Consider the following 12,757-nt stretch of genomic DNA (forward strand, 5'->3'; position numbering starts at 1 on the left):
AAATCATTTCTGTATGGACCTCGCTTTGTACACCGGGGCATTGTCATGCTGAAACAGGAAAGGCCCTTCCCCAAACTTTTGCCACAAAGTTAGAATCGTCTAGAATGTCATTGTATGCTGTACCGTTAAGATTTCCCTTCACTGGAACTAAGGGGCCTAGCCCGAACCATGAAAAACAGCCCCAGACCATTCTTCCTCCTCCACCAAACTTTACAGTTGGTACTATGCATTGGGGCAGGTAGCGTTCCACTGGCATCCGCCAAACCCAGATTCATCCGTTGAACTGCCAGATGGTAACACGTAATTCATCACTCCAGAGAAAGCGTTTCCACTGCTCCAGAGTCCAATGGAGGCGAGCTTAACACCACTCCAGCCGGGGGTTGGCCATGCGCATGGTGATCGTAGGCTTGTGGAAACTGCTCTGCTATGGAAACCCATTTCATGAAACTCTTGACAGTTCTTGTGCTGACGTTGCTTCCAGAGGCAGTTTGGAACTCGATAGTGAGTGTTGCAACCAAGGACAGATGATTTTTACACGCTACACGCTTCAGCACTTGGCGGTCCGTTTCTGTGAGCTTGTGTGGCCTACCACTTCATGGCTGAGCCGTTGTTTCTCCTAGACCCTTCCACTTCACAATAACAGCACTTACATTTGACCGAGGCAGCTCTAGCCCGGCAGAAATTTGACAAACTGACTTGTTGGAAAGGTCGCATCCTATGACGGTGCCACATTGAAAGTTACTGAGCTCTTCAGTAAGGCTATTCTACTAACAATGTTTGTCTATGGAGATTGCATGGCTGTGTGCTTGATTTTATATACCTGTCAGCAGATGGTTTGGCTGAAATAGACTAATCCACAAATTTGAAAGGGTGTCCACATACTTGTGTGTGTGTGTGTGTGTGTGTATATATATATATATATATATATATATATATATATATATATATATATATATATATATATATATATATGTGTGTGTATTTTATGAGCTAAAGACATTTTTTTATGAAGCCAAGACCAAAACAGCCGAAATGATTGTGCAGCTATCCAGCACATATAGCACATGGATAGCACATTAGGTACTATGCTCTCCTGGGTAAATAAATGAAACAAGCTCCAGTAGGCTAATATTTTTGAGAGTGGACTGTATTACTGTACTGTATTGTATTATACTAGAATTACGTACCTTGTTCAAACCATGAAGAGAACATGTGATGTTGGTGCAGGAAATGTGGCTGACAAAGTTACAGTTTCAGGCTAGCGAGATTTAGATTTGAGATTTAATTTGGAAATATAATAGGACCTATTTGACAGTTGTATATTTAGTAGGCTGACGCATACATACCTTTCATAATATTTCCCCTGATGTTGTGTGACATGGGTATTACTCTTTCTGTAGAGTGGCGTCAATCCTTCCTCGCTTTCAACAGTTAAATGAAATTTGTTTTATTGTCATCATTGTAATGACATGCTTGAATAATACTGGACTAGAATAAGACGTAGAGGCCTTCACTTCTCATCACGAAGATTGAATGGTTATTGGGCTTGAATAAACAACTGCTGAACCTGACCGAATCGAGCCTTCTCGCTTCTTTCAAACTCCTATTGGCTGCTGTATTTAACATTCAGCAAATAAGAGCTTGCGTCCCTCATCGAATAGTCTATTAGTATAAGAAATGCACAGCAACAAAATAATTCCAGCAAGCTATTCTAGTCTAGCTTTTCCTGGAACTCCAAGAGCTAAGAAGCGGTTTTTTTTTTTTATGAGAGAGTGGAGTGCAGCAGTGGAGGCTCCTCCAAGGAGGAATTGGAGGACCAGTTAAAAAAAGTGATCCTTTTTAGATAAAACTATACTAAACTCAGCAAAAAATAAACGTCCTCTCACTGTCAACTGCGTTTCTTTTCAGCAAACTTAACATGTGTAAATATTTGTATGAGGATAACAAGATTCAACAACTGAGAGATAAACTGAACAAGTTCCACAGACATGTGACTAACAGAAATGTAATAATGTGTCCCTGAACAAAGGGGGGGGGGGTCAAAATCAAAAGTAACAGTCAGTATCTGGTGTGGCCACCAGCTGCATTAAGTACTGCAGTGCATCTCCTCCTCATGGACTGCACCAGATTTGCCAGTTCTTGCTGTGAGATGTTACCCCACTCTGCCACCAAGGCACCTGCAAGTGCCCTAGCCCTCACCCTCCGATCCAACAGGTCCCAGATGTGCTCAATGGGAATGAGGTCCAGGCTCTTCGCTGGTCATGGCAAAACACTGACATTCTGGTCTTGCAGGAAATCATGCACAGAACGAGCAGTATGGCTGATGGCATTGTCATGCTGGAGGGTCATGTCAGGATGAGCCTGCAGGAAGGGTACCACATGAGGGAGAAGGATGTCTTCCCTATAACACACAGCGTTGAAATTGCCTGCAATGACAACAAGCTCAGTCCGATGATGCTGTGACACACCACCCCAGACCATGACGGGGACCCTCCACCTCCAAATCGATCCCGCTCCAGAGTACAGGCCTCGGTGTAACGCTCATTGCTTCGACGATAAACGCGAATCTGACCATCACCCCTGGTGAGAGAAAACCGTGCCTCGTCAGTGAAGAGCATTTTTTGCCAGTCCTGTCTGGTCCAGCGACGGTGGGTTTGTGCCCATAGGCGACATTGTTGCCGGTGATGTCTGGTGAGGACCTGCCTTACAACAGGCCTACAAGCCCTCAGTCCAGCCTCTCTCAGCCTATTGCGGACAGTCTAAGCACTGATGGAGGGATTGTGCGTTCCTGGTGTAACTTGGGCAGTTGTTGTTGCCGTCCTGTACCTGTCCCGCAGGTGTGATGTCCGGATATGCCGATCCAGTGCAGGTGTTGTTACACATGGTCTGACACTGCGAGGATGATCAGCTGTCCGTCCTGTAGCGCTGTCTTAGGCGTCTCACAGTACGGACATTGCAAAATGTTTTTCAGAGTCAGTAGAAAGGCCTCTTTAGTGTCCTAAGTTTTCATAACTGTGACCTTAATTGCCTACCGTCTGTAAGCTGTTAGTGTCTTAACGACCGTTCCACAGGTGCATGTTTATTCATTGTTTATGGTTCATTGAACAAGCATGGGAAACAGTGTTTAAACCCTTTACAAAGAAGATCTGTGAAGTTATTTGGATTTTTACAAATTATCTTTGAAAGATAGGGTCCTGAAAAAGGGACTTTTCTTTTCTTGCTGAGTTTATTTACAGTACCAGTCAAAAGTTTGGACAAACCTACTCATTCAAGAGTTTTTGTTTTATTTTCTACATTGTAGAATAATAGTGAAGACATCAAAACTATGAAATAACTCATATGGAATCATGTAGTAACCAGAAAAGTGTTAAACTAATCAAAGTATATTTGAGATTCTTCAAAGTAACCATCCTTTGACTTGATGACAACTCTACACACTCTTGGCATTCTCTCAACCAGCTTCATGAGGTAGTTACCTGGAATGCATTTCAATTAACAGGTGTGGCTGGTTAATTTGTGGGATTTCATTTATGAGGCCACGCTCATGAAAAACAAAATTGTCCTCCATCGTATTAAATGTCAACAAATGCCACTGGAGTGCAGGTACGTATTGCACAAGACACAGATGCTATAAGTTAGAAGCTTATGCATAACCCATCATTCATTGGCTAAATATAAGGCTAATACTGCATAGAATGTATTACCTGAAAGAGGTAGGGTAGGACATACATATATATATACAGTGCATTCGGAAAGTGTTCAAACCCCTTGACTTTTTCCACATTTTGTTACAGCCGTATTCTAAAATGGATTAAAATAAAATAAAAAATCCTACAGACAATACCCCATAATGACAAAGTGAAAACAGGTTTTTGTTTCCGTTGATCATTTATTTTATTTTATTTAACCTTTATTTAACCAGGCAAGTCAGTTAAGAACAAATTCTTATTTACAATGACGGCCTACCCCGGCCAAACCCTAACCCGGACGACGCTGGGCCAATTGTGCGCCACCCTAAGATTTGGAAAGGCACACACCTGTCTATATAAGGTCCCATAGTTGACAGTGCATGTCAGAGCAAAAACCAAGCAATGAGGTCGAAGGAATTGTCCGTAAAGCTCCAAGACAGGATTGTGTCGAAGCACAGATCTGGGGAAGGGTACCAAAAAATGTCTGCAGAATTGAAGGTCTCCAGTTTAGAACCACCAAGACTCTTCCCAGAGCTGGCCGCCGAACCAAACTGAGCAATCGGGGAAAAAGGCCTTGGCCGTCAGGGAGGTGATCAAGAACCCAATGGTCACTCTAACAGAGCTCCAGAGTTCCTCTGTGGAGATGGAAGAACCTTCCAGAAGGACAACCATCTCTGCAGCACTCCACCAATCAGGCCTTTATGGTAAAGTGGCCAGATGGAAGCCACTCCTCAGTAAAAGGTACATGACAGCCCGCTTGGAGTTTGCCAAAAGGCACCTAAAGGACTTTCAGATCATGAGAAACAAGATTGCCAAGCGTCACATCTGGAGGAAACCTGGCATCATCCCTACGGTGAAGCATTTTGGTGACAGCATCATGCTGTGGGGATGTTTTTCAGAGGCAGGGACTGGAAGACTAGTCAGGATCGAGGGAAAGATGAACAGGGCAAAGTACAGAAAGGGACACTCCCCATCCAACCTAACAGAGCTTGAGAGGATCTGCAGAGAAGAATGGGAGAAACTCTCCAAATACAGGTGTGCCAAGCTTGTAGCGTCATACCCAATAAGACTCGAGGCTGTAATTGCTACCAAAGGTGCTTCAACAAAGTACTGAGTTAAGGGTCTGAATACTTATGTAAATGTAATATTTTTCTAAAAACCTGTTTTCTAAAAACCTGTTTTTGCTTTGTCATTATGGGGTATTGTGTGTAGATTGATGAGGGGAAATAATGATTTAATCAATTTTAGAATAAGGCTGTAATGTAACAAAATGTGGAAAAAGTCAAGGGGTCTGAATACTTTCAGAATGCACTGTATCTTAAACAAGATTATCTTTTGTGGATGACATTTGAATGGAATTGATGGAGAGAGAGACTGTTCTTATGTGTACTGATTTAAAGCAACAATATTCCAGTGATAGGTTGTTTTTAAAACTCTGCAGCTGTAATTTAAATGTAAAAAAATACGTTGACCCCCGAATGCTCGACTGAGATGTGTAAATTAGACACGCATTCAGTCGTTATATTACTGTAGCATAGGCTATGCTGCAGCAAATGTAGACCTACCTGTAACAAGAAAAAAAAGTTACCATGATGAGATGATACATGCTCTCCATACTGAGATGCGGTGTCTTTCCCCACCTTTAGCGTTGATGATTGATCGTGCAGAGAGAAGGCCGTAGATAAGCCAGTTTTAGACATTGCATATCATTTAACAGTTCTATTTCACATCATACAGTTCATAGAAATCATTTATTATAATTTATCGGTTTCTCGCAGTTATTTATCCTGGGAAAGGGGAATGGGGTTGGGCGGTAAATCTTTGTAAATCTCTGTAAACTGGTTCTTGCTACTGAACTCTACTGCTCACACTCGACCGGTGACGACATCCCTCATGCCATGCATGTTTGGATACCGGACATATGCAACCTTCATACAGGATAGACTGGGATAAAGACGCAACCGGACTATGTACAGGGCAGATTAACAGGCTCAACCAACGGATGGGATGGGGGGGTGGCGAGCTTGTTGACAACTTGCGGGTAGCGACAAACAACAATGACAAAAAAATTGTATACAAAAAAACATATATACCATCAACCAAAACGGTACTTTGGAGACTGGAAGGGCAAAGGGGCATGTGCTCTGCACAGGTAGAGCCCTATCTGTGCTGGTACCTGGCCTTCTGCTTCCCATGGGCATCCATCCAGCTCCTCTCTCCCAATGGGCAGGAGAGACATCTCCCACGGGTATCCATCCAGCTCCTCTCTCCCAATGGGCAGGAGAGACATCTCCCACGGGCATCCATCCAGCTCCTCTCTCCCAATGGGCAGGAGAGACATATCCCATGGGTATCCATCCAGCTCCTCTCTCCCAATGGGCAGGAGAGACATCTCCCACGGGCATCCATCCAGCTCCTCTCTCCCAATGGGCAGGAGAGACATCTCCCACGGGTATCCATCCAGCTCCTCTCTCCCAATGGGCAGGAGAGACATCTCCCACGGGCATCCATCCAGCTCCTCTCTCCCAATGGGCAGGAGAGACATATCCCACGGGTATCCATCCAGCTCCTCTCTCCCAATGGGCAGGAGAGACATATCCCACGGGTATCCATCCAGCTCCTCTCTCCCAATGGGCAGGAGAGACATCTCCCATGGTGTGTTCTCACCCATCTGTTTAACTATGAAAATATTATAACCTACTTACAATCATTGTAATAACAATGTCTAATATGTCATTTAGCAGACACTTATTTCCAAAGCGATTTCCAAAGCGACATTTTTGTATAGTAATTGTGTTATTGTGACAATAATACAAATCTAATTGTATTGGTCACATACACATATTTAAGCAGATGTTATTGCAGGTGTAGCGAAATGCTTGTGTAACAGACAAAAAAAACGTTCTGGGCTAATAATGTAAGAAATAACAATAATTATGATTCTTTTTTTATTATAAAAATCACCATAATATAATATCGCTTGGAAATTCAACAGTAGAGCAACGTGTGTGACAGACCAAAATACCTAATAACATATCTAATGTTTCCGTAGAGAGCCGAGCAAATCCGAGCGCTTCCGAAAACGCTCGTTTCCAACCTGTGAGCGAGCCGAGAGGCAGAAGCGTGACTGAAAGGGGGGGACGAAAGAAGAAATAACTCCTTACTGACGGAGTGTACCACGGCGGAGAGACTATGAACATGCAAGTAGTTAGCTACAACTGCTTCTTCAAAAAGGAAGGAGGAACTTAAATCTTCAGAAGAGATTTGCTCCTTATTCAAGGAATTATATTGAGGACACTTTTGTTAACCCAGGATTATTCTACCGCGTGGTGCACTCTTATACTAGCTGAAGAAGAGGACTCCTTAGCTACACTGTATTCTGATTTACTTGGAAGGTTTGGTTGGTTTCTCGACGTTTTGAAAATTGGATTTTTACCTTACCAACTGCGGAAGGGGGTCACCGAACGAAGTTGTTTCGGGGCGAGCAGAGAAACGGTGAGTAACGTTATCTCCACCGTTATGTTTATTTATTTTGCTCTTGCCCCCCCCCCCCCCCTTTAGAAGGTTGCATCGCAATTCTTATGCAGTCTTGGGTGAAACGTTTTGAGTATAAGTTGGAATGGCATTGAATAAATTACATTTTTGGAAGAAAATACATTTTCCAAGGTAGAAAAGGGCAGTTTTCATGTGACCAATTGATAATTTAGCTTGTTGTTTAATCTCTAACGTTAGCTAGCTAATGAAATCGGGTTAGCTAAATGAGCTAGTTAATCAGTCTGCCAGACAGACCGCTAACCAGCTAGTTAGCCACGCATGCAGTCTGTGCACTGCCACTGTCTAGTTACTGGTTTCATCCATAACCAGCTTGGTAACTATATTCTAGCTCTAGTTTAGCTAGATCCCTGTAATATGGAGTTGAGTAAACTCAGCTAGGTATATTATTATATTGTGATGCATTTGTGAAAGGGCAATGGTTTACATTTTTTTAATAATAAAAATAAAAAAGCTAGGTAGTTAGCTTTCTAGCTTTAGTTAGCTAGTTGTCTTTAACGAATTGCACGGGTTGTGCACATTCTGCATTCATTCGTGCTTGGTTTGTAGAGTTGAACGGTTTGCTTCCTGGGCAGATCCTGTCGTTCGTTTCTCAAACGTTTAGCTTGCTATGCGAGTTTGACATGAATGTATAACTGAAATGTGTCGCTACAGTGCAAATACTATACTTCAATTCTGTATATGAACAGTGTTGTCAACTTCCTGTAGATCTGCAGTCATATATATATAAATATATATGTATTTTATCCCGTAATAGAATATTGTCATGCAGAATACTGCAAAAGGACGGGCGGCAGCTATTCTGTACACATGTTATTGTGTGTAAAATGATTTTCGCATGTTCTTGTTGATTCTCTCTGTAGTTGACATTGGGATGGTGTAACAGTGAATTACTTTGAATTGTTAATAACCTCTGCATGACTACTGTTTTGAAACTGCTTCCCGAAGCGGTGCACCTCAAGCCTATTCATTAACATTTTCTGTTGCCTTTCTCGGGCTACTCACCACCTCGGTGATTATAGGACTAGTAGATTATTTCTGGAGAATAAACGACAATTCCACCTGCATGCAGTGTGAGTCGGTAGATATAACCAATGCCGTTGTTCTGTTAGAAAGGAAGGCTACTCATTTAGTTTATACAATTTAGGTCCAACAATAAGATGCACTTTTTTTTCGCACACTTCGTTCAACCGATGTGTATTGGCGACTTTTCAACCAACCTGTCATGGATTTGCTCATCGACAAATGTTCTATGATAAAACTGATAATGACTCGCATCTTGACCATCTGAGAGCAGGCAGAGGTGAGAGATTTACACTGAAGAAAAATATGTAAAGTGTTGGTCCCATGTTTCATGAGCTTAAATAAAAAGATCCTAGAAATGTTCCATACCTACACAAATCTTATTTCTCTCACATTTTGTACACAAATTTGTTTATGTCCCTTGTTAGTGAGCATTTCTCATTTTCCAAGATAATCCATCCAGGTTTTGTGAGCGGAAACTTGAACGTTGTGTGAACAGTGAACAGAGAAGCTTTGCCCTTACAGTTTTAGACTGTAGCCAATAGGCTATTTATTGTGGCTATTGGACCATAATGTAGGCTTACCAACAAAACCAATGGCGCAAATCTCAGAACATTTTCACATGGAAATAGCTTTTTATTTCAATGATATAGGATACAGTAGCCTATGTGTGGTGTTCAATGTAGGCCTACATTGCATGAGACTTTAAAAAAAAAAATTACATTATAAAGGACTTGACATTAATTGAGGATGTTTTTTACGTGGTCTGTGACACCATGGGCCAAATAGGTGACTGTACATTGTATTGTGTTGTATGATACAAGAAACCACTTTACAAAATACAATGAATTATAATTACCATACAGAGAATGAGACAATGTAGGTTACCCCTCTGTCTATTGGCTTATTTGCACATTCAAGCCTGTCTCAAAATACAACACTGTCCCTTTAATGAAGACGTAACCTTTTTACCTGACTGGCTTTTCAATGACAGCTTCAAATGTAACCTACACATTTTGTGGTCTTGTAGGAAGCAGTAACTTCCCATTGCTGACCTATACTTATCTATAACTGGGATAATAACTCACTAACTAGCAAATAATATCATGAAATGTGCACAGGCTCTGCGCTCTGATCTGAAAAGCGCTTTCACTCGCGAGTGATTAAAAAAAGTATTTCAAAGACCGCTGGCCAATAGAATTCTCCGTTACGCTCTGCCTCTGCCTACAATGAAATCACAGACTCAATCTGGCAAAGTTAGATTTTTTTTTTTTTGCATTGAAAAGAAGCTGATATAATGTTGATTCGATCACAGAAAGAAACGTTGGATCTATATAGTACAAACTAATGGGGCGAACTCAGTGAAGTTCAGTCTCTGCGGGGCATTCCTGGAGGAGGTGCGCGGCTGCGCATGCCTGCTGCAGCTTAGAGGGAACATTGCCTGTGGGATCCTCTGAGTGGGTGGGTGGGTGGGGGGGGGGGGGGCAGCGGGGTGCTAAGGAGTATTTCTGTCTGTAATAAAGACCTTTTGTGGGGGAAAACTATTTCTGATTGGCTGGGCCTGGCTCCCCAGTAGGAGGGCCTATGGCTGCACCCTTGCCCAGTCATGTGAAATCCATAGATTAGGGCCCAATTAATTTATTTCAATTGACTGATTTCCTTATATGAACTGTAACTCAGTAAAATATTTGAAATTGTTGCATGTTGCGGATTTTTATTTTTTGTTCAGAATATTTGACAAGGTCTTACAGCCAGTGTAGAAACACCCGTGAACTGCTTCGACATCTATGCATTTGCTGCGAGTACTGTAGAATGACAACGTTGTAATAACGATGTAGTGAAGTGTTATAATTATCTGAGAGTGAAGGGGGATAAACCTTCTCATACTGTAAATTCACCCTTCACAGTGGACTTGTTGGACCCCGACCGGAACAGACCCGATCATTTAAAAGAGAAAATGGGGGACCCGTTCCCGACTCGATTTGGACCAGAGTGACAAAAAATGTATGTTTATCAGCCAAGTTGCTCTTCTGGTTAATGAATAGGTCTTTATATTGTATGTTGGCTAGGTCTTCTATAAGTCAATACATGTACCTTTTATTAGCGTAAAATAAATATGTTATAGGCTATGCAGAGCCGTGGTCGGGTCGGGTCCGGTCTATCAGCTGTAGTTACATAGGGTCCCTGTTGGGTCTCGGGTAATCGGGTTCGGGTGGACCCGTGAAGACCTACTACACAGTTCTGGCTGTTAACAAGCTTTTAACAAATTATTGTCAGGTAAGGAAGGGTGCTCTCGAGCGGTTAGATGTTCTTTACCATTCGGCCATCAGATTTGCCACCAATGCTCCTTATAGGACACATCACTGCCCTCTATACTCCTCTGTAAACTGGTCATCTCTGTATAATCGTCGCAAGACCCACTGGTTGATGCTTATTTATAAAACCCTCCTCCCTATCTGAGATATCTACTGCAGCCCTCATCTTCCACATACAACACCCGTTCTGCCAGTCACATTCTGTTAAAGGTCCACAAAGCACACACATCCCTGGGTCACTCGTCTTTTCAGTTCACTGCAGCTAGCGACTGGAACGAGCTGCAACAAACACTCAAACTGGACAGTTTTATCTCAATCTCTTCCTTCAAAGACTCAATCATGGACACTCTTACTGACAGTTGTGGCTGCTTTGTGTGATGTATTGATGTCTCTACCTTCTTGACCTTTGTGATGTTGTCTGTGCCCAATAATGTTTGTACCCTGTTTTGTGCTGCTACCATGTTGTGTTGCTACCATGTTGTTGTCATGTTGTGTTGCTACCATGTTGTTGTCATGTTGTGTTGCTAACATGTTGTGCTGCTGTCATGTTGTGTTGCTACAATGCTGTGTTGTCATTTGTTGCTGCCTTGCTATGTTGTTATCTTAGGTCTCTCTTTATGTAGTGTTGTGTTGTCTCTCTTGTCGTAATGTATGTTTTGTCCTATTTTATACCATTTTTAATCCCAGCCCCCGTCCCCGCAGGAGGCCTTTTGGTAGGCCGTCATTGTAAATAAAAATGTGTTCTTAACTGACTTGCCTAGTTTAAATAAAGGTTAAATAAAATAAAAATATATAAATATAAATAATAAACCAATGAGTATTTTGTCTGTGGGTGTTCACTGTTCATACTGCTTAGTTCTGCTAGCTAAGCCTTTGGTGCAAAATGTAAGCCACACACACACACACACACACACACACACACACACACACACACACACACACACACACACACACACACACACACACACACACACACACACACACACACACACACACACACACACACACACACACACACACACACACACACACACACACACACACACACACACCTCCCTCCAGTGGAGACGAATGAGTTATTTTAAGAAGGGACCCCACATACGAGACATATGAGGGTGTTCTTCCTGACTGACACTATGGAGACTAACTGTATTCCTCTCCTTATAGTAAGGCTTGTCACAGATTATAGCTATTAGCGATGGGTAGACGCGTTGACACCATTTAGTCCACTGGTACATTGTTTGGTTGAATGGCTTTTGGTCATCGGAGATTAATTTTTTTGTCGAGCAGTGGCAGATAGTATGGCACACGAAGTCACCTGTCTGCTTCACACCTGTCTGAGTGGACTAGTCCATTGCCTGTCTGAGTGGACTAGTCCATTGCCTGTCTGAGTGGACTAGTCCATTGCCTGTCTGAGTGGACTAGTCCATTGCCTGTCTGAGTGGACTAGTCCATTGCCTGTCTGAGTGGACTAGTCCACTGCCTGTCTGAGTGGACTAGTCCACTGCCTGTCTGAGTGGACTAGTCCACTGCCTGTCTGAGTGGACTAGTCCACTGCCTGTCTGAGTGGACTAGTCCACTGCCTGTCTGAGTGGACTAGTCCACTGCCTGTCTGAGTGGACTAGTCCACTGCCTGTCTGAGTGGACTAGTCCACTGCCTGTCTGAGTGGACTAGTCCATGCCTGTCTGAGTGGACTAGTCCACTGCCTGTCTGAGTGGACTAGTCCACTGCCTGTCTGAGTGGACTAGTCCACTGCCTGTCTGAGTGGACTAGTCCACTGCCTGTCTGAGTGGACTAGTCCACTGCCTGTCTGAGTGGACTAGTCCACTGCCTGTCTGAGTGGACTAGTCCACTGCCTGTCTGAGTGGACTAGTCCACTGCCTGTCTGAGTGGACTAGTCCACTGCCTGTCTGAGTGGACTAGTCCATTGCGGAGGCCGCGTTGATGACACACCAGTATCACTAGTAGTACATTTAGCGTTAATTCCCATAATTTATCATCTACAATGTTTGTTTGGTTATGGTAATTTCTGTTCATGTGTTGAATATATTATTATTACAGTCTTACCGTTGTCATTTTAGGAGTGGACATGTTGTTTACAGAGCAAACAACCTAGGTTACACTTGTGAGAACGTTTTTTGGTTTATTTCATTCCATTTGGAGTGCTCCTGTCTATC

At 42.8% G+C, this 12,757-nt stretch overlaps 1 protein-coding gene across 2 annotated transcripts in view; it reads left to right on the forward strand.

Moving 5' to 3' along the window:
• Positions 1 to 6,804: 6,804 nt before the first annotated feature.
• Positions 6,805 to 12,757, forward strand: part of LOC106569653 (receptor-type tyrosine-protein phosphatase F) — a 470,260-nt gene continuing 464,307 nt past the window's right edge. For both annotated transcript variants that reach the window (XM_082961019.1, XM_082961018.1), the window contains exon 1: positions 6,805 to 7,184. The gene's annotated coding sequence lies outside the window, so the exon portion shown is untranslated. The remainder of the gene's footprint in view (positions 7,185 to 12,757) is intronic.

Source organism: Salmo salar, chromosome 14 (genome assembly GCF_965601325.2).
Source record: "Salmo salar chromosome 14, fSalSal1, whole genome shotgun sequence".
Taxonomy (NCBI): domain Eukaryota; kingdom Metazoa; phylum Chordata; class Actinopteri; order Salmoniformes; family Salmonidae; genus Salmo; species Salmo salar.